General features: G+C 50.4%; 5 non-coding genes across 5 annotated transcripts; all 5 read right to left on the bottom strand.

Annotated features, from left to right (window-relative positions):
• Positions 1-181: 181 nt before the first annotated feature.
• trnam-cau (transfer RNA methionine (anticodon CAU)) lies at positions 182-253 on the bottom strand. The gene has a single exon. It is a non-coding gene; the product is annotated as a tRNA-Met (tRNA).
• Positions 254-3,459: 3,206 nt separating this feature from the next.
• On the bottom strand, positions 3,460-3,531 carry trnam-cau (transfer RNA methionine (anticodon CAU)). Its single transcript has one exon. It is a non-coding gene; the product is annotated as a tRNA-Met (tRNA).
• Positions 3,532-6,742: 3,211 nt separating this feature from the next.
• On the bottom strand, positions 6,743-6,814 carry trnam-cau (transfer RNA methionine (anticodon CAU)). Its single transcript has one exon. It is a non-coding gene; the product is annotated as a tRNA-Met (tRNA).
• Positions 6,815-10,034: 3,220 nt separating this feature from the next.
• Positions 10,035-10,106, bottom strand: trnam-cau (transfer RNA methionine (anticodon CAU)). The gene has a single exon. It is a non-coding gene; the product is annotated as a tRNA-Met (tRNA).
• Positions 10,107-13,315: 3,209 nt separating this feature from the next.
• On the bottom strand, positions 13,316-13,387 carry trnam-cau (transfer RNA methionine (anticodon CAU)). The gene has a single exon. It is a non-coding gene; the product is annotated as a tRNA-Met (tRNA).
• Between the last annotated feature and the right edge of the window lie 4,552 nt (positions 13,388-17,939).

Raw genomic sequence — 17,939 nt, 5'->3', positions numbered from 1 at the left:
TAGCAGAGGATGGTTTCGATCCATCGACCTCTGGGTTACGGGCCCAGCACGCTCCCGCTGCGCCACTCTGCTGCCACGCTCTGAGGCCCTGTCCATCGATATGCTACATGCCATTCGGGTATGCAGCTGGCAGAAGAGAGCACCGATCCAAAGGAAATCAGCTCGAGGTGACATTGAATAATAGCAGAGGATGGTTTCGATCCATCGACCTCTGGGTTATGGGCCCAGCACGCTCCCGCTGCGCCACTCTGCTGCCACGCTCTGAGCCCTGTCCACAGAGCGATTCAGCTTTTAATCTGGCACGCGGCTCGCACGTTCGAGACTGATGTCAAAGACCTCCGCTGCTGTCGTGTGATATGCTGTTTCGCAGACGTACGGAGGCTGTGTAAATAGAAACGTTTTTACTAAATTCCCACATTCTGTTGGTCGAACTGTGATGTGATTTCACACTGAATCACAACATGTGTCGCAGCGCAGACGGAGGCCATGCGGCCCACCTTCGCTCTGCTGGTTCTATACTTCAGTCAACGTGTGTCTATTCGTTTCATTCTCAGCGTAAATCTGCACATCTGAACGTGACCACCGAATTCCCTTTTGTGTTCATTGAATCTTCCTCTTTGTCAATGTCCGACAGGGACTTACTGACACTAACCACTCCCTGTACGAAAACGTTCTTCCTCCTGTCATTTTTACTTGTTTTCCTGGTGACCTTAAAATTCTGCCGAATCGTTGTGGACCTTTCAGGTGTGGGAACATTTTCACAACATTATTTCCTGTTTCTAGGTCCCTCATGACTTGGAAAACTTCGGTTCTCCGAGGAGAGCTGTCCCAATTTTCCAATCTACCTTCATTGCTGACATTCCCCAAACACCGCACAGCTCACGTCAACCTGTTCGACACTACATCCAACCATTTCACTTCCCTGTTTTCTGCCTTGTCCGTACTCCAGACAGCCCAACCTCGTTTCACCAAGGTGCTTTTTGAGAAAATTAATCAGGCAGTTTTGCACAAGTCAAGTTTTAGAAAAACCTCGGGCTCGTCCGGGATTTGAACCCGGGACCTCTCGCAACTCATCACAGTACGGCACCCAAAGCGAGAATCATACGCCTAGACCAACGAGCCAGCGAGCCGGCGCGCGATGATGCCCCACACCGCTTGAGTGACCTGAGACGTGCTCACTATGAAATACATTTGAGATTGCTCTAAGAATTGCTAGCGGCAAAGAGTTTCTCGAACAGCTGCTTCTCATTCAGTCTCCCTGCTGCTGTTTGTCACGTCCCCAGGAACCGGGCTCTCTCCACTGGCAGATAATTCAACCATTTTGTTTTGAAACTTTTCTATGACACCCGAGCGGCCAGTGACAAGCATTACCCTCCTCACCATGGGATACAGAGAACAGGAGAAGACCACGCAGATCTCCACGAGTGTATCAACTCGACTGTGCACATTGGGCCAGTATATCACTGTGAAATATTTATGTCCAAGCTTTTTTCGGAAGCAGATGAGAAGGCGAGGTGCAGAACAGAGCGCAGTTATACGGGGAAGCTGCTAAAGACGACATTGAGTGAATAGGAGAGAGTGGGTTATGGTCCCAACACGCACCCGTTGTGCCAGGGGTTACACTTCGGGTCCACTCTTCCTTCACTCGCAACACCCCACACCCACCTCCCATAGTGCCAAGTCGCTTTCGCCTGCAACCGCCGAATGTGTAACACCTGCCCATTTACCTGCTCCCTCCTGAATATCCAAGGGCTCAAACATACCTGCCAGGTGAAGCAGCACTTTTGCCACAACCTAGTCCACTGCATTCGCTGCTCACAGTGTCGTTTCCCCAATGTAGCATGAAGCATAAACTGGGTGACTGCTTCGCTGAACATCCCGGTTCTGCCCGCAGGAAAAAGGCCCTGACCTGGCGGTTGTCTGCCACTTTAACACATCACCCTGTTCCCTGACCAACATCTCTGTCTCAGGCTTGCAGCAGTGTTCTAGCTCCAGATGAAAGAACAACGACTCATTTTCCACTTGGAGACCTGACAGCCCTCCGGTCTTCAATATCGAGTTCCATAACTTTAGGGCCTGAACTCCCCCATGTCCTTGACCCCTACCACACAAACGACTCCTTGTTATCACCTCGTCTGCTATGACACACTACGTATTGTTAGCCACTAACAGTCTCCATGAGCAGCTATTCGCCCTCTCACGCGGATCGTTATTCACTCCTACGTCCTTCCTATTGTTCTCTCTCTCTGAGCTGGCGGCAAAACACAGCAATGTACATTGGAGACTCTGAGCCAGCTGAAAGTTGCTCAGTGTGAAGTACATTCCACATTGCTCCAAGAATTGCAAGCAGCAAAGCGTTTCCAGAACTTCTGCTTGTCATTTTGTCCCCGGGGCGATGATGTTTGTCTCATCCCCAGGAACTGGACTATCTCCACTCCTCGATAATTAAACCAATTTATTTCTACTTGCACGTTGTTGTGGGGGGGGGGGGGGGCGGGGTTTGGGGGGGGGGCGGGTAGAGTCTCTCTCTCTCTCTCTCTCTCTCACTCTCTGAAACCGTTGGGGTGAGAGGTGTCAGTTGCATTAATGCGGGGAACATGAACAACTTTGATTGTGAACTTTCTCCAAAGGTCTGTTATCGGAGCGATGGAAAGATGCTGTGCTGGAAGGACAGAGAGAAATGGACACCGAGGACTCTTCGCCCAGGTAAATTCACATTGTTGTGCAGCCTTCTTGGTGTTCAGAATCGTCTTCACGCAGCAATCTTACGGAAAGTCTATTGCAAAGTGGGCATCGCTTTCTTTGTTGCTACCGCGCAGCAGTTAACATCTGAGCCCCAAGTGTCCCAGATGAAGAGACTCCGAGTGAAACCTTCACTCACTGAGAGTCCTCCCCACGGCCCTGAGCTGAGGGACTGCAGGCAGTCCAACACGGAAGGGACGGTTAAAAATGAACCAGTTTTGCTCCCTCAGCCTCTCTGTCCCAGAGACAGGCAGTGGGACGCCATAAACACGTAGCACCATTCTCGCGTAGACACAAGCCGTTCAACCCATCGAATCCACGCCGATTGCCTGTCTCTCTCTCTCTCTCTGAGGTTATTCACAATCGGTGGGATCCGTCCTAATCGTGGGGGAACTGTGTCTGAGTCGTGATGAGGTTTTTGACATGCTTGTCATTCACGTCTGAACCAGGGTAGCGAATTACTGCAGGGAATGGACGAAACCGCAAGACATTTGTTTCAACTTGACCAGCTGATTGGCATCGCAGAGAACTGGTTTTGCGATCCAGTTCAGAATAAAAACCGCCGAACAACAGAATGCCACTGAGACCTCGAAAACCACGCACCTTGCATGGAGTGGATTTGGCGAGTGCATCGATATGCTACATGCCATTCGGGTATGCAGCTGGCAGAAGAGAGCACCGATCCAAAGGAAATCAGCTCGAGGTGACATTGAATAATAGCAGAGGATGGTTTCGATCCATCGACCTCTGGGTTATGGGCCCAGCACGCTCCCGCTGCGCCACTCTGCTGCCACGCTCTGAGCCCTGTCCACAGAGCGATTCAGCTTTTCATCTGGCACGCGGCTCGCACGTTCGAGACTGATGTCAAAGACCTCCGCTGCTGTCGTGTGATATGCTGTTTCGCAGACGTACGGAGGCTGTGTAAATAGAAACGTTTTTACTAAATTCCCACATTCTGTTGGTCGAACTGTGATGTGATTTCACACTGAATCACAACATGTGTCGCAGCGCAGACGGAGGCCATGCGGCCCACCTTCGCTCTGCTGGTTCTATACTTAAGTCAACGTGTGTCTATTCGTTTCATTCTCAGCGTAAATCTGCACATCTGAACGTGACCACCGAATTCCCTTTTGTGTTCATTGAATCTTCCTCTTTGTCAATGTCCGACAGGGACTTACTGACACTAACCACTCCCTGTACGAAAACGTTCTTCCTCCTGTCACTTTTACTTGTTTTCCTGGTGACCTTAAAATTCTGCCGAATCGTTGTGGACCTTTCAGGTGTGGGAACATTTTCACAACATTATTTCCTGTTTCTAGGTCCCTCATGACTTGGAAAACTTCGGTTCTCCGAGGAGAGCTGTCCCAATTTTCCAATCTACCTTCATTGCTGACATTCCCCAAACACCGCACAGCTCACGTCAACCTGTTCGACACGACATCCAACCATTTCACTTCCCTGTTTTCTGCCTTGTCCGTACTCCAGACAGCCCAACCTCGTTTCACCAAGGTGCTTTTTGAGAAAATTAATCAGGCAGTTTTGCACAAGTCAAGTTTTAGAAAAACCTCGGGCTCGTCCGGGATTTGAACCCGGGACCTCTCGCAACTCATCACAGTACGGCACCCAAAGCGAGAATCATACGCCTAGACCAACGAGCCAGCGAGCCGGCGCGCGATGAATGCCCCACACCGCTTGAGTGACCTGAGACGTGCTCACTATGAAATACATTTGAGATTGCTCTAAGAATTGCTAGCGGCAAAGAGTTTCTCGAACAGCTGCTTCTCATTCAGTCTCCCTGCTGCTGTTTGTCACGTCCCCAGGAACCGGGCTCTCTCCACTGGCAGATAATTCAACCATTTTGTTTTGAAACTTTTCTATGACACCCGAGCGGCCAGTGACAAGCATTACCCTCCTCACCATGGGATACAGAGAACAGGAGAAGACCACGCAGATCTCCACGAGTGTATCAACTCGACTGTGCACATTGGGCCAGTATATCACTGTGAAATATTTATGTCCAAGCTTTTTTCGGAAGCAGATGAGAAGGCGAGGTGCAGAACAGAGCGCAGTTATACGGGAAAGCTGCTAAAGACGACATTGAGTGAATAGGAGAGAGTGGGTTATGGTCCCAACACGCACCCGTTGTGCCAGGGGTTACACTTCGGGTCCACTCTTCCTTCACTCGCAACACCCCACACCCACCTCCCATAGTGCCAAGTCGCTTTCGCCTGCAACCGCCGAATGTGTAACACCTGCCCATTTACCTGCTCCCTCCTGAATATCCAAGGGCTCAAACATACCTGCCAGGTGAAGCAGCACTTTTGCCACAACCTAGTCCACTGCATTCGCTGCTCACAGTGTCGTTTCCCCAATGTAGCATGAAGCATAAACTGGGTGACTGCTTCGCAGAACATCCCGGTTCTGCCCGCAGGAAAAAGGCCCTGACCTGGCGGTTGTCTGCCACTTTAACACATCACCCTGTTCCCTGACCAACATCTCTGTCTCAGGCTTGCAGCAGTGTTCTAGCTCCAGATGAAAGAACAACGACTCATTTTCCACTTGGAGACCTGACAGCCCTCCGGTCTTCAATATCGAGTTCCATAACTTTAGGGCCTGAACTCCCCATGTCCTTGACCCCTACCACACAAACGACTCCTTGTTATCACCTCGTCGGCTATGACACACTACGTATTGTTAGCCACTAACAGTCTCCATGAGCAGCTATTCGCCCTCTCACGCGGATCGTTATTCACTCCTACGTCCTTCCTATTGTTCTCTCTCTCTGAGCTGGCGGCAAACACAGCAATGTACATTGGAGACTCTGAGCCAGCTGAAAGTTGCTCAGTGTGAAGTACATTCCACATTGCTCCAAGAATTGCAAGCAGCAAAGCGTTTCCAGAACTTCTGCTTGTCATTTTGTCCCCGGGGCGATGATGTTTGTCTCATCCCAGGAACTGGACTATCTCCACTCCTCGATAATTAAACCAATTTATTTCTACTTGCACGTTGTTCTGGGGGGGTGGGGGGGGGGGGGGTTTGGGGTGGGGGCGGGTAGAGTCTCTCTCTCTCTCTCTCTCTCTCTCTCACTCTCTGAAACCGTTGGGGTGAGAGGTGTCAGTTGCATTAATGCGGGGAACATGAACAACTTTGATTGTGAACTTTCTCCAAAGGTCTGTTATCGGAGCGATGGAAAGATGCTGTGCTGGAAGGACAGAGAGAAATGGACACCGAGGACTCTTCGCCCAGGTAAATTCACATTGTTGTGCAGCCTTCTTGGTGTTCAGAAATCGTCTTCACGCAGCAATCTTACGGAAAGTCTATAGCAAAGTGGGCATCGCTTTCTTTGTTGCTACCGCGCAGCAGTTAACATCTGAGCCCCAAGTGTCCCAGATGAAGAGACTCCGAGTGAAACCTTCACTCACTGAGAGTCCTCCCCACGGCCCTGAGCTGAGGGACTGCAGGCAGTCCAACACGGAAGGGACGGTTAAAAATGAACCAGTTTTGCTCCCTCAGCCTCTCTGTCCCAGAGACAGGCAGTGGGACGCCATAAACACGTAGCACCATTCTCGCGTAGACACAAGCCGTTCAACCCATCGAATCCACGCCGATTGCCTGTCTCTCTCTCTCTCTCTGAGGTTATTCACAATCGGTGGGATCCGTCCTAATCGTGGGGGAACTGTGTCTGAGTCGTGATGAGGTTTTTGACATGCTTGTCATTCACGTCTGAACCAGGGTAGCGAATTACTGCAGGGAATGGACGAAACCGCAAGACATTTGTTTCAACTTGACCAGCTGATTGGCATCGCAGAGAACTGGTTTTGCGATCCAGTTCAGAATAAAAACCGCCGAACAACAGAATGCCACTGAGACCTCGAAAACCACGCACCTTGCATGGAGTGGATTTGGCGAGTGCATCGATATGCTACATGCCATTCGGGTATGCAGCTGGCAGAAGAGAGCACCGATCCAAAGGAAATCAGCTCGAGGTGACATTGAATAATAGCAGAGGATGGTTTCGATCCATCGACCTCTGGGTTATGGGCCCAGCACGCTCCCGCTGCGCCACTCTGCTGCCACGCTCTGAGCCCTGTCCACAGAGCGATTCAGCTTTTCATCTGGCACGCGGCTCGCACGTTCGAGACTGATGTCAAAGACCTCCGCTGCTGTCGTGTGATATGCTGTTTCGCAGACGTACGGAGGCTGTGTAAATAGAAACGTTTTTACTAAATTCCCACATTCTGTTGGTCGAACTGTGATGTGATTTCACACTGAATCACAACATGTGTCGCAGCGCAGACGGAGGCCATGCGGCCCACCTTCGCTCTGCTGGTTCTATACTTCAGTCAACGTGTGTCTATTCGTTTCATTCTCAGCGTAAATCTGCACATCTGAACGTGACCACCGAATTCCCTTTTGTGTTCATTGAATCTTCCTCTTTGTCAATGTCCGACAGGGACTTACTGACACTAACCACTCCCTGTACGAAAACGTTCTTCCTCCTGTCATTTTTACTTGTTTTCCTGGTGACCTTAAAATTCTGCCGAATCGTTGTGGACCTTTCAGGTGTGGGAACATTTTCACAACATTATTTCCTGTTTCTAGGTCCCTCATGACTTGGAAAACTTCGGTTCTCCGAGGAGAGCTGTCCCAATTTTCCAATCTACCTTCATTGCTGACATTCCCCAAACACCGCACAGCTCACGTCAACCTGTTCGACACGACATCCAACCATTTCACTTCCCTGTTTTCTGCCTTGTCCGTACTCCAGACAGCCCAACCTCGTTTCACCAAGGTGCTTTTTGAGAAAATTAATCAGGCAGTTTTGCACAAGTCAAGTTTTAGAAAAACCTCGGGCTCGTCCGGGATTTGAACCCGGGACCTCTCGCAACTCATCACAGTACGGCACCCAAAGCGAGAATCATACGCCTAGACCAACGAGCCAGAGAGCCGGCGCGCGATGAATGCCCCACACCGCTTGAGTGACCTGAGACGTGCTCACTATGAAATACATTTGAGATTGCTCTAAGAATTGCTAGCGGCAAAGAGTTTCTCGAACAGCTGCTTCTCATTCAGTCTCCCTGCTGCTGTTTGTCACGTCCCCAGGAACCGGGCTCTCTCCACTGGCAGATAATTCAAACATTTTGTTTTGAAACTTTTCTATGACACCCGAGCGGCCAGTGACAAGCATTACCCTCCTCACCATGGGATACAGAGAACAGGAGAAGACCACGCAGATCTCCACGAGTGTATCAACTCGACTGTGCACATTGGGCCAGTATATCACTGTGAAATATTTATGTCCAAGCTTTTTTCGGAAGCAGATGAGAAGGCGAGGTGCAGAACAGAGCGCAGTTATAAGGGAAAGCTGCTAAAGACGACATTGAGTGAATAGGAGAGAGTGGGTTATGGTCCCAACACGCACCCGTTGTGCCAGGGGTTACACTTCGGGTCCACTCTTCCTTCACTCGCAACACCCCACACCCACCTCCCATAGTGCCAAGTCGCTTTCGCCTGAAACCGCCGAATGTGTAACACCTGCCCATTTACCGGCTCCCTCCTGAATATCCAAGGGCTCAAACATACCTGCCAGGTGAAGCAGCACTTTTGCCACAACCTAGTCCACTGCATTCGCTGCTCACAGTGTCGTTTCCCCAATGTAGCATGAAGCATAAACTGGGTGACTGCTTCGCAGAACATCCCGGTTCTGCCCGCAGGAAAAAGGCCCTGACCTGGCGGTTGTCTGCCACTTTAACACATCACCCTGTTCCCTGACCAACATCTCTGTCTCAGGCTTGCAGCAGTGTTCTAGCTCCAGATGAAAGAACAACGACTCATTTTCCACTTGGAGACCTGACAGCCCTCCGGTCTTCAATATCGAGTTCCATAACTTTAGGGCCTGAACTCCCCCATGTCCTTGACCCCTACCACACAAACGACTCCTTGTTATCACCTCGTCGGCTATGACACACTACGTATTGTTAGCCACTAACAGTCTCCATGAGCAGCTATTCGCCCTCTCACGCGGATCGTTATTCACTCCTACGTCCTTCCTATTGTTCTCTCTCTCTGAGCTGGCGGCAAACACAGCAATGTACATTGGAGACTCTGAGCCAGCTGAAAGTTGCTCAGTGTGAAGTACATTCCACATTGCTCCAAGAATTGCAAGCAGCAAAGCGTTTCCAGAACTTCTGCTTGTCATTTTGTCCCGGGGCGATGATGTTTGTCTCATCCCCAGGAACTGGACTATCTCCACTCCTCGATAATTAAACCAATTTATTTCTACTTGCACGTTGTTCTGGGGTGGTGGGGGGGGGCGGGGTGTAGGGTGGGGGCGGGTAGAGTCTCTCTCTCTCTCTCTCTCTCTCTCTCACTCTCTGAAACCGTTGGGGTGAGAGGTGTCAGTTGCATTAATGCGGGGAACATGAACAACTTTGATTGTGAACTTTCTCCAAAGGTCTGTTATCGGAGCGATGGAAAGATGCTGTGCTGGCAGGACAGAAAGAAATGGACACCGAGGACTCTTCGCCCAGGTAAATTCACATTGTTGTGCAGCCTTCTTGGTGTTCAGAAATCGTCTTCACGCAGCAATCTTACGGAAAGTCTATAGCAAAGTGGGCATCGCTTTCTTTGTTGCTACCGCGCAGCAGTTAACATCTGAGCCCCAAGTGTCCCAGATGAAGAGACTCCGAGTGAAACCTTCACTCACTGAGAGTCCTCCCCACGGCCCTGAGCTGAGGGACTGCAGGCAGTCCAACACGGAAGGGACGGTTAAAAATGAACCAGTTTTGCTCCCTCAGCCTCTCTGTCCCAGAGACAGGCAGTGGGACGCCATAAACACGTAGCACCATTCTCGCGTAGACACAAGCCGTTCAACCCATCGAATCCACGCCGATTGCCTGTCTCTCTCTCTCTCTCTCTCTCTCTGAGGTTATTCACAATCGGTGGGATCCGTCCTAATCGTGGGGGAACTGTGTCTGAGTCGTGATGAGGTTTTTGACATGCTTGTCATTCACGTCTGAACCAGGGTAGCGAATTACTGCAGGGAATGGACGAAACCGCAAGACATTTGTTTCAACTTGACCAGCTGATTGGCATCGCAGAGAACTGGTTTTGCGATCCAGTTCAGAATAAAAACCGCCGAACAACAGAATGCCACTGAGACCTCGAAAACCACGCACCTTGCATGGAGTGGATTTGGCGAGTGCATCGATATGCTACATGCCATTCGGGTATGCAGCTGGCAGAAGAGAGCACCGATCCAAAGGAAATCAGCTCGAGGTGACATTGAATAATAGCAGAGGATGGTTTCGATCCATCGACCTCTGGGTTATGGGCCCAGCACGCTCCCGCTGCGCCACTCTGCTGCCACGCTCTGAGGCCCTGTCCACAGAGCGATTCAGCTTTTCATCTGGCACGCGGCTCGCACGTTCGAGACTGATGTCAAAGACCTCCGCTGCTGTCGTGTGATATGCTGTTTCGCAGACGTACGGAGGCTGTGTAAATAGAAACGTTTTTACTAAATTCCCACATTCTGTTGGTCGAACTGTGATGTGATTTCACACTGAATCACAACATGTGTCGCAGCGCAGACGGAGGCCATGCGGCCCACCTTCGCTCTGCTGGTTCTATACTTCAGTCAACGTGTGTCTATTCGTTTCATTCTCAGCGTAAATCTGCACATCTGAACGTGACCACCGAATTCCCTTTTGTGTTCATTGAATCTTCCTCTTTGTCAATGTCCGACAGGGACTTACTGACACTAACCACTCCCTGTACGAAAACGTTCTTCCTCCTGTCATTTTTACTTGTTTTCCTGGTGACCTTAAAATTCTGCCGAATCGTTGTGGACCTTTCAGGTGTGGGAACATTTTCACAACATTATTTCCTGTTTCTAGGTCCCTCATGACTTGGAAAACTTCGGTTCTCCGAGGAGAGCTGTCCCAATTTTCCAATCTACCTTCATTGCTGACATTCCCCAAACACCGCACAGCTCACGTCAACCTGTTCGACACGACATCCAACCATTTCACTTCCCTGTTTTCTGCCTTGTCCGTACTCCAGACAGCCCAACCTCGTTTCACCAAGGTGCTTTTTGAGAAAATTAATCAGGCAGTTTTGCACAAGTCAAGTTTTAGAAAAACCTCGGGCTCGTCCGGGATTTGAACCCGGGACCTCTCGCAACTCATCACAGTAAGGCACCCAAAGCGAGAATCATACGCCTAGACCAACGAGCCAGCGAGCCGGCGCGCGATGATGCCCCACACCGCTTGAGTGACCTGAGACGTGCTCACTATGAAATACATTTGAGATTGCTCTAAGAATTGCTAGCGGCAAAGAGTTTCTCGAACAGCTGCTTCTCATTCAGTCTCCCTGCTGCTGTTTGTCACGTCCCCAGGAACCGGGCTCTCTCCACTGGCAGATAATTCAAACATTTTGTTTTGAAACTTTTCTATGACACCCGAGCGGCCAGTGACAAGCATTACCCTCCTCACCATGGGATACAGAGAACAGGAGAAGACCACGCAGATCTCCACGAGTGTATCAACTCGACTGTGCACATTGGGCCAGTATATCACTGTGAAATATTTATGTCCAAGCTTTTTTCGGAAGCAGATGAGAAGGCGAGGTGCAGAACAGAGCGCAGTTATACGGGGAAGCTGCTAAAGACGACATTGAGTGAATAGGAGAGAGTGGGTTATGGTCCCAACACGCACCCGTTGTGCCAGGGGTTACACTTCGGGTCCACTCTTCCTTCACTCGCAACACCCCACACCCACCTCCCATAGTGCCAAGTCGCTTTCGCCTGAAACCGCCGAATGTGTAACACCTGCCCATTTACCGGCTCCCTCCTGAATATCCAAGGGCTCAAACATACCTGCCAGGTGAAGCAGCACTTTTGCCACAACCTAGTCCACTGCATTCGCTGCTCACAGTGTCGTTTCCCCAATGTAGCATGAAGCATAAACTGGGTGACTGCTTCGCAGAACATCCCGGTTCTGCCCGCAGGAAAAAGGCCCTGACCTGGCGGTTGTCTGCCACTTTAACACATCACCCTGTTCCCTGACCAACATCTCTGTCTCAGGCTTGCAGCAGTGTTCTAGCTCCAGATGAAAGAACAACGACTCATTTTCCACTTGGAGACCTGACAGCCCTCCGGTCTTCAATATCGAGTTCCATAACTTTAGGGCCTGAACTCCCCCATGTCCTTGACCCCTACCACACAAACGACTCCTTGTTATCACCTCGTCGGCTATGACACACTACGTATTGTTAGCCACTAACAGTCTCCATGAGCAGCTATTCGCCCTCTCACGCGGATCGTTATTCACTCCTACGTCCTTCCTATTGTTCTCTCTCTCTGAGCTGGCGGCAAACACAGCAATGTACATTGGAGACTCTGAGCCAGCTGAAAGTTGCTCAGTGTGAAGTACATTCCACATTGCTCCAAGAATTGCAAGCAGCAAAGCGTTTCCAGAACTTCTGCTTGTCATTTTGTCCCCGGGGCGATGATGTTTGTCTCATCCCCAGGAACTGGACTATCTCCACTCCTCGATAATTAAACCAATTTATTTCTACTTGCACGTTGTTCTGGGGTGGGGGGGGGGGGGCGGGGTGTAGGGTGGGGGCGGGTAGAGTCTCTCTCTCTCTCTCTCTCTCTCTCACTCTCTGAAACCGTTGGGGTGAGAGGTGTCAGTTGCATTAATGCGGGGAAGATGAACAACTTTGATTGTGAACTTTCTCCAAAGGTCTGTTATCGGAGAGATAGAAAGATGCTGTGCTGGAAGGACAGAGAGAAATGGACACCGAGGACTCTTCGCCCAGGTAAATTCACATTGTTGTGCAGCCTTCTTGGTGTTCAGAAATCGTCTTCACGCAGCAATCTTACGGAAAGTCTATAGCAAAGTGGGCATCGCTTTCTTTGTTGCTACCGCGCAGCAGTTAACATCTGAGCCCCAAGTGTCCCAGATGAAGAGACTCCGAGTGAAACCTTCACTCACTGAGAGTCCTCCCCACGGCCCTGAGCTGAGGGACTGCAGGCAGTCCAACACGGAAGGGACGGTTAAAAATGAACCAGTTTTGCTCCCTCAGCCTCTCTGTCCCAGAGACAGGCAGTGGGACGCCATAAACACGTAGCACCATTCTCGCGTAGACACAAGCCGTTCAACCCATCGAATCCACGCCGATTGCCTGTCTCTCTCTCTCTCTCTCTCTCTCTCTGAGGTTATTCACAATCGGTGGGATCCGTCCTAATCGTGGGGGAACTGTGTCTGAGTCGTGATGAGGTTTTTGACATGCTTGTCATTCACGTCTGAACCAGGGTAGCGAATTACTGCAGGGAATGGACGAAACCGCAAGACATTTGTTTCAACTTGACCAGCTGATTGGCATCGCAGAGAACTGGTTTTGCGATCCAGTTCAGAATAAAAACCGCCGAACAACAGAATGCCACTGAGACCTCGAAAACCACGCACCTTGCATGGAGTGGATTTGGCGAGTACATGCCATTCGGGTATGCAGCTGGCAGAAGAGAGCACCGATCCAAAGGAAATCAGCTCGAGGTGACATTGAATAATAGCAGAGGATGGTTTCGATCCATCGACCTCTGGGTTATGGGCCCAGCACGCTCCCGCTGCGCCACTCTGCTGCCACGCTCTGAGGCCCTGTCCACAGAGCGATTCAGCTTTTAATCTGGCACGCGGCTCGCACGTTCGAGACTGATGTCAAAGACCTCCGCTGCTGTCGTGTGATATGCTGTTTCGCAGACGTACGGAGGCTGTGTAAATAGAAACGTTTTTACTAAATTCCCACATTCTGTTGGTCGAACTGTGATGTGATTTCACACTGAATCACAACATGTGTCGCAGCGCAGACGGAGGCCATGCGGCCCACCTTCGCTCTGCTGGTTCTATACTTCAGTCAACGTGTGTCTATTCGTTTCATTCTCAGCGTAAATCTGCACATCTGAACGTGACCACCGAATTCCCTTTTGTGTTCATTGAATCTTCCTCTTTGTCTATGTCCGACAGGGACTTACTGACACTAACCACTCCCTGTACGAAAACGTTCTTCCTCCTGTCATTTTTACTTGTTTTCCTGGTGACCTTAAAATTCTGCCGAATCGTTGTGGACCTTTCAGGTGTGGGAACATTTTCACAACATTATTTCCTGTTTCTAGGTCCCTCATGACTTGGAAAACTTCGGTTCTCCGAGGAGAGCTGTCCCAATTTTCCAATCTACCTTCATTGCTGACATTCCCCAAACACCGCACAGCTCACGTCAACCTGTTCGACACGACATCCAACCATTTCACTTCCCTGTTTTCTGCCTTGTCCGTACTCCAGACAGCCCAACCTCGTTTCACCAAGGTGCTTTTTGAGAAAATTAATCAGGCAGTTTTGCACAAGTCAAGTTTTAGAAAAACCTCGGGCTCGTCCGGGATTTGAACCCGGGACCTCTCGCAACTCATCACAGTGAAGCACCCAAAGCGAGAATCATACGCCTAGACCAACGAGCCAGAGAGCCGGCCCACGACCGATGCCCCACACCGATGCCCCACACCGCTTGAGTGACCTGAGACGTGCTCACTATGAAATACATTTGAGATTGCTCTAAGAATTGCTAGCGGCAAAGGGTTTCCCGAACAGCTGCTTCTCATTCAGTCTCCCTGCTGCTGTTTGTCACGTCCCCAGGAACCGGGCTCTCTCCACTGGCAGACAATTCAAACATTTTGTTTTGAAATTTTTCTATGACACCCGAGCGGCCAGTGACAAGCATTACCCTCCTCACCATGGGATACAGAGAACAGGAGAAGACCACGCAGATCTCCACGAGTGTATCAACTCGACTGTGCACATTGGGCCAGTATATCACTGTGAAATATTTATGTCCAAGCCTTTTTTCGGAAGCAGATGAGAAGGCGAGGTGCAGAACAGAGCGCAGTTATAAGGGAAAGCTGCTAAAGACGACATTGAGTGAATAGGAGAGAGTGGGTTATGGTCCCAACACGCACCCGTTGTGCCAGGGGTTACACTTCGGGTCCACTCTTCCTTCACTCGCAACACCCCACACCCACCTCCCATAGTGCCAAGTCGCTTTCGCCTGAAACTGCCGAATGTGCAACACCTGCCCATTTACCGGCTCCCTCCTGAATATCCAAGGGCTCAAACATACCTGCCAGGTAAAGCAGCACTTTTGCCACAACCTAGTCCACTGCATTCGCTGCTCACAGTGTCGTTTCCCCAATGTAGCATGAAGCATAAACTGGGTGACTGCTTCGCAGAACATCCCGGTTCTGCCCGCAGGAAAAAGGCCCTGACCTGGCGGTTGTCTGCCACTTTAACACATCACCCTGTTCCCTGACCAACATCTCTGTCTCAGGCTTGCAGCAGTGTTCTAGCTCCAGATGAAAGAACAACAACTCATTTTCCACTTGGAGACCTTACAGCCCTCCGGTCTTCAATATCGAGTTCCATAACTTTAGGGCCTGAACTCCCCCATGTCCTTGACCCCTACCACACCAACGACTCCTTGTTATCACCTCGTCGGCTATGACAGACTACGTATTGTTAGCCACTAACAGTCTCCATGAGCAGCTATTCGCCCTCTCACGCGGATCGTTATTCACTCCTACGTCCTTCCTATTGTTCTCTCTCTCTGAGCTGGCGGCAAACACAGCAATGTACATTGGAGACTCTGAGCCAGCTGAAAGTTGCTCAGTGTGAAGTACATTCCACATTGCTCCAAGAATTGCAAGCAGCAAAGCGTTTCCAGAACTTCTGCTTGTCATTCTGTCCCCGGGGCGCTGATGTTTGTCTCATCCCCAGGAACTGGACTATCTCCACTGCTCGATAATTAAACCAATTTATTTCTACTTGCACGTTGTTCTGGGGTGGGGTGGGGCGTGGTGTAGGGTGGGGGCGGGGTAGAGTCTCTCTCTCTCTCTCTCTCTCTCACTCTCTGAAACCGTTGGGGTGAGAGGTGTCAGTTGCATTAATGCGGGGAACATGAACAACTTTGATTGTGAACTTTCTCCAAAGGTCTGTTATCTGAGAGATGGAAAGATGCTGTGCTGGAAGGACAGAAAGAAATGGACACCGAGGACTCTTCGCCCAGGTAAATTCACATTGTTGTGCAGCCTTCTTGGTGTTCAGAAATCGTCTTCACGCAGCAATCTTACGGAAAGTCTATAGCAAAGTGGGCATCGCTTTCTTTGTTGCTACCGCGCAGCAGTTAACATCTGAGCCCCAAGTGTCCCAGATGAAGAGAATCCGAGTGAAACCTTCACTCACTGAGAGTCCTCCCCACGGCCCTGAGCTGAGGGACTGCAGGCAGTCCAACACGGAAGGGACGGTTAAAAATGAACCAGTTTTGCTCCCTCAGCCTCTCTGTCCCAGAGACAGGCAGTGGGATGGCATAAACACGTAGCACCATTCTCGAGTAGACACAAGCCGTTCAACCCATCGAATCCACGCCGTTTGCCTGTCTCTCTCTCTCTCTGAGGTTATTCACAATCGGTGGGATCCGTGTGCTCTAAGAATTGCTAGCGGCAAAGGGTTTCCCGAACAGCTGCTTCTCATTCAGTCTCCCTGCTGCTGTTTGTCACGTCCCCAGGAACCGGGCTCTCTCCACTGGCAGACAATTCAAACATTTTGTTTTGAAATTTTTCTATGACACCCGAGCGGCCAGTGACAAGCATTACCCTCCTCACCATGGGATACAGAGAACAGGAGAAGACCACGCAGATCTCCACGAGTGTATCAACTCGACTGTGCACATTGGGCCAGTATATCACTGTGAAATATTTATGTCCAAGCCTTTTTTCGGAAGCAGATGAGAAGGCGAGGTGCAGAACAGAGCGCAGTTATAAGGGAAAGCTGCTAAAGACGACATTGAGTGAATAGGAGAGAGTGGGTTATGGTCCCAACACGCACCCGTTGTGCCAGGGGTTACACTTCGGGTCCACTCTTCCTTCACTCGCAACACCCCACACCCACCTCCCATAGTGCCAAGTCGCTTTCGCCTGAAACTGCCGAATGTGCAACACCTGCCCATTTACCGGCTCCCTCCTGAATATCCAAGGGCTCAAACATACCTGCCAGGTAAAGCAGCACTTTTGCCACAACCTAGTCCACTGCATTCGCTGCTCACAGTGTCGTTTCCCCAATGTAGCATGAAGCATAAACTGGGTGACTGCTTCGCAGAACATCCCGGTTCTGCCCGCAGGAAAAAGGCCCTGACCTGGCGGTTGTCTGCCACTTTAACACATCACCCTGTTCCCTGACCAACATCTCTGTCTCAGGCTTGCAGCAGTGTTCTAGCTCCAGATGAAAGAACAACAACTCATTTTCCACTTGGAGACCTTACAGCCCTCCGGTCTTCAATATCGAGTTCCATAACTTTAGGGCCTGAACTCCCCCATGTCCTTGACCCCTACCACACCAACGACTCCTTGTTATCACCTCGTCGGCTATGACAGACTACGTATTGTTAGCCACTAACAGTCTCCATGAGCAGCTATTCGCCCTCTCACGCGGATCGTTATTCACTCCTACGTCCTTCCTATTGTTCTCTCTCTCTGAGCTGGCGGCAAACACAGCAATGTACATTGGAGACTCTGAGCCAGCTGAAAGTTGCTCAGTGTGAAGTACATTCCACATTGCTCCAAGAATTGCAAGCAGCAAAGCGTTTCCAGAACTTCTGCTTGTCATTCTGTCCCCGGGGCGCTGATGTTTGTCTCATCCCCAGGAACTGGACTATCTCCACTGCTCGATAATTAAACCAATTTATTTCTACTTGCACGTTGTTCTGGGGTGGGGGTGGGGCGTGGTGTGGGGGGGGGGCGGGTAGAGTCTCTCTCTCTCTCTCTCTCTCTCACTCTCTGAAACCGTTGGGGTGAGAGGTGTCAGTTGCATTAATGCGGGGAACATGAACAACTTTGATTGTGAACTTTCTCCAAAGGTCTGTTATCTGAGAGATGGAAAGATGCTGTGCTGGAAGGACAGAAAGAAATGGACACCGAGGACTCTTCGCCCAGGTAAATTCACATTGTTGTGCAGCCTTCTTGGTGTTCAGAAATCGTCTTCACGCAGCAATCTTACGGAAAGTCTATAGCAAAGTGGGCATCGCTTTCTTTGTTGCTACCGCGCAGCAGTTAACATCTGAGCCCCAAGTGTCCCAGATGAAGAGAATCCGAGTGA

The sequence above is a fragment of the Hemiscyllium ocellatum genome, unplaced genomic scaffold (genome assembly GCF_020745735.1).
Source record: "Hemiscyllium ocellatum isolate sHemOce1 unplaced genomic scaffold, sHemOce1.pat.X.cur. scaffold_1503_pat_ctg1, whole genome shotgun sequence".
In the NCBI taxonomy this organism is placed as follows: Eukaryota; Metazoa; Chordata; class Chondrichthyes; order Orectolobiformes; family Hemiscylliidae; genus Hemiscyllium; species Hemiscyllium ocellatum.
The sequence above is the reverse complement of the archived record's forward strand: the minus strand, read 5'-3'. Positions and strand labels throughout refer to the sequence as shown.